This window comes from Canis lupus, chromosome 9 (genome assembly GCF_048164855.1).
Source record: "Canis lupus baileyi chromosome 9, mCanLup2.hap1, whole genome shotgun sequence".
Lineage (NCBI taxonomy): Eukaryota > Metazoa > Chordata > Mammalia > Carnivora > Canidae > Canis > Canis lupus.
Genome location: NC_132846.1, coordinates 50,032,254 through 50,036,673, shown reverse-complemented (window position 1 = coordinate 50,036,673; position 4,420 = coordinate 50,032,254).

The following is a 4,420-nucleotide window of genomic DNA, read 5'->3' as shown; positions in this document are numbered from 1 at the left end:
TTCCTCTAAGAGAATTTCTTAGCTCTGCCTGCTGGTAGAGTCTGTAAACCAAGATTGAACTTTCATTCTACTTTTCTGGAAGTAGATCAACTCAATGATATAGCGAGTGGTTGAAACACAAGGTTTTTAGGAGGGATGTCTCTGTCCCCTTCTTACCGTCATTTCCTGTCTCCCCAAGACCCATGCGAGGCCAGTGGGGTACCTGGTTATCCACATGGCAGCAAGTCTATTACGTGTCTGCTTTACACACTTGCTCCAAATGCCACCATTAGGCACTCACTCCTGGTGTCAGGTGTTATTCTTTCTGGGTGCCTCTTAGCATGCCAGTCCTCTCTGGCAGGGAGAAAAGATTATTTAATCCACCCCCTCATGTGGGTCTCAGTTCACTAGCCCTTTCCTTCCTTGGAATTCCTGAGCAACAGGGATGTGGGGCACCTAAATCCGTGCGGGAGAGGTGGCTAGGGGAGAAGAGAGAGATGGCATGTTTTACTGAAAAGAAGTGGGGCACCCAGCAGGTTCTCCTCCTTTACTGTAAAGCTGCAGCCACACTGGGACTTGGGTCAGAGGTATTAATAAACACTGCTGGTAAGTTTGGGTCCAGCAGATGGCAACCCCATGACCTTTCAGTTGACTTTGCCTCCCTTTCTCTCCCCACCCACACTTCTCAACCTGAAGACTAAAAATCTGGCTTTCCTGTAATTTGTTTTGACACTAACTTAGGGATTAACACTGCTGGTAAGAGACAAACACAGAGGGTGGTGGTGGGGTGGAGGGGCACGGATAAATATTCCCCAGGAAGCTTCATGTCAAAGTCACAGATAATGATGACGCTGTCATATGCCCATTTCTGGCTGCACGGAGCTTTCCTTTAGCCTGGGCTTTCCGGGGAGACATCACTGACCAAGGTTAGAATGAAACCGGCAGACCTCTGCAGGGCTGCCTCAGCCCCACAGGGAAGAGGTCCTCAGCCTCTTCTCCCCACCCTACAGGAATGGCACTGGCCCTCCTGTTAGACCCCTCCACACAGGGCAAGGAGTCCTTAGACCCAAAGGGTCATGCCTACCCAGGGCCCTCTGTCCCCTTTTAACTTTTATTTTTTAAAGATTTTATTTATTTACTTATTTGAGAAAGAGAGAGAGAGAGAGAGAGAGAGAGAAAGAGAGACAACAGGAGGAGGGGTAGAGGGAAAAGAGAATCTCAAGTAGACTGTGCTGAGCATGGAATCTGATGTGGGGCTCGATCTCATGACCCTAAGATCATGACCTGAGCAAAATCAAGAGTCAGAGTCTCAACCGATGGAGCCACCCAGGCTCCCCCTCTGTCCTTTCTCAAGCATGCTCCATCTACCCAAGAAATCCCAGAATTCCCCACTTGAGTGACCCTAAGCTGGCTTTCCAGGAGATGTGGGCCCCTTCCCTTAATGCTTCTTCTTTAGGGAAGACCAGACCACTGGTATATGCACCCCTGCACCCCAGGGATGGCCAAGGGATGGCTGTCTGTGGGGGAGGTGTGGAGAGGGAACCAAGTCTTGCAGGTTGGTATGTGTACCTACAGGAACCCGAAACCACTGAGGAGGAGCCAGAGGAGGGACAAGAAGAGGACAGGCTGAAGTCTTGGAGCTGTTTGTCCCTGTGCTTCCTTGTGCGAACACAAAATTCTGAAGTGTCTAAGAAGTCTAAATTCAAACCTCACCTTCCATGTTGTTATATAGATATATTTGTAGAACAAAAGAACATTTTTGCTCGACATATTTATTTTGTAAGCTTGGCTTATAATGTGTAAATATTTTAGACACATGGTATGTGGCCTCTGTTTGTGCTCTTGCCTCAGGCCCTGCAAATGCTAGGAGCCAACCTGCTTCACAAACATATTTTGTTTGGTCTGCGGAGTGTTTTAAAAATTGGGAAATTTCCGGGTATAAATTCTAATTTGGGCTTTCCTGGACACATCAGAAGATATGGCAACACTGGGCTGGAACTCCCACATGGTAGCATGGGGTAGAATGGAGGGGCAGCTGCCTGCTTTTAGCAGACAAGCACTTACTCTTCAGTTTGCCACACTCCCCACTACTCCCAACTGTCCTACATCTGGTGAGCTTCATGTATTTACAGTGGCTGCCTGAGCCATGGAGGCATTTGAGTGTGGGTCCTGAGGGAGCGGTCCCTGTCTGGGGTAGGACAGAGCTGGGACAAAGCTGGTGGGTGAGACCTCCATGGTCAGAGCTCTGGAAGTTCAAATTTATTCATAGCTGCCCCTCCAACGTTCCTGTGTGGAGATGAAGTCAGCACCAGCACTCACCCTAGGCTCAGCCTGATGCTTTCTCTACCAGACTGACCAGAAAGGAGAAGTGGAACTGCCTGGGGTCATTAGAAAGTAAAGAATGAAAGAGGAAGAGCGGTCCTTGTCGAGAGATGGGAACCACGCACGTGAGCTCTGCATTTCTAGTTGGGGCCCTGAGTGTCATTCAGTAGATGCCCAGCACAGGTCATGTGCCTTCTGTGGGGCTTTCTGGGGGAAAGTCACAGTGCTGGAGACGGCAGGGGGGAGGAAAATCTCTGATTGGAAGGAAGCCTGCCCCAACCTCCCATGCGAGGCCAGGCCTTGACACAGCTGGCTGCAGAAAAAGCAGGGCCTTACTGTCTGCTTCCTAAGAATGTGAAAGCCAAATGAATTCTTTTCAATGCATGTAACATCTGCAGTGACCCCTGGCTTCTTTGCTCTGCCCAGACCCTAGGAAACCGGTAAGTGGGTTGCAGCCCCTCATCACATATCCAAGTCCACACTGAGTCCACTCAGGAAGAGGAAGCCCCATTTACCAAGCATGTTAGGAGACCGCAGGTTAAAATGTCAGATTCTGCATTGGAAGCAGTGCTGATATTTGGGGAAGGTCTTCTGAGCTGTCTCCAGCAGACTCTGAGGGCCGTTCCCACACTCTGGGCGTCCCCGAGCATCATCTTCAGGGTTGAGGCACCCAATGGTGGCCACGTGCCTCCAGAGGCCCTTGGGTTGGACTCCTCCCGTAGATGGGCTACAAGGAGGTCAGGTGACCACACGCTGGCACCCCAGTTTTGCAGACCTCTGCAGAGTTCAATAGTCACACTAGGCCCACACTGGTGTGATCCTAGCAAGATAGGGGAGACTTGGGCAGGGGAGGCCCAGAGTTGAGACTTTGCATCAAACCAACCACAGCTGTCGACCTGGCAGGTTGAGGAGGAGCTGTTCTTCTTTTTCCCTGTGGTCATCACATCCCAAGATGGGGTGCCAACAGGGAGACCACGGACCATGGTAGTCCCTCTGAAGGACGAAGGGATGAGTTTGAGGTGGTGGCTGAAGGAACTGAATGAGACACTTCCCTGTCACTTTTGATCCCAGCTGACTCAATGGAAGCTGTGGGTATGGGCAGGCCCTGCCATTGGGTGAGGCCGTGTGTGCTGTGCAGGCCTAGGGAGCTGTGAGGAGCAGGTGGACATTGAAGCTGGGGAACCAGAGCATACCGGCTTCAGGCTCTGCCCAAATTAGTGAATTTTGTTTTTGTTCTTGCTTTCTTTAAAAAAAGATTTATCTATTCATGACAGACACACACAGAGAGGTAGAGACATAGGCAGAAGGAGAAGCAGGCTCCCTGAGCGGAGCCTGATGCAGGACTCAGTCCCAGGACCCTGGAATCACACCCTGAGCTGAAGGCAGACACTCAACTACTGAGTCCCCCAGGTGCCTCCCAAACTAGTGAATTTGAAGGCCTGAAGACAACCCTGTGCTGATGGGGCACTGCTGCCCTCAAACTGCTCAAAATGGCAGCCTGTGGAGCCCAATGGAGATAGGCAAAGTTGCGTGTGCTTTATCATAGCTTCCCAAGGGAGGTAGAGTCTTTAACAGGACATGTAGGCACATTGGCAGGAGAGTCCCCATGGACCCACTCCACATGCTGCCTCATGAGAGCATAAGGTAGTGCATTCCTTGTGTTGCCCTTGGGTTACTGGAACACGTTGCATGGGGCCTGGCACGCAGCGTTATCCAGGGCTGGCTGGCTGGCTGCACAGAGCTGAGTAGGTGTAGTTGTATGGGTGGTAGTATCAACCCAAATGACCCCTTCTCTGAACGGCATCTCATACTGGCCCTTCTCCTCTGCCTGGAGCGTGGCCCTTTGACAATCCACAAAGTATGAGGTGGTGAGGAATGGAAAGTGGGGAGGTCATAGTGAAGTGATTGGGGGAGGAAACAGAAGATGCCTACAGGGAGGATTGAAGATACTTTGAAAAAACCCAGCTTCCCGAGTAGGTTAACAAACCATGGAAGAGAAGAGATACTAGCAGTCTCCAGAGCTTTGAGGGCTCTCGAGACCAAGAACAAAAGAAGGCGCCAACCCCACAGAACTTAGGGTTTCAAAGAACTGTGTAACAGAGGGAAACTGCCAAACTGG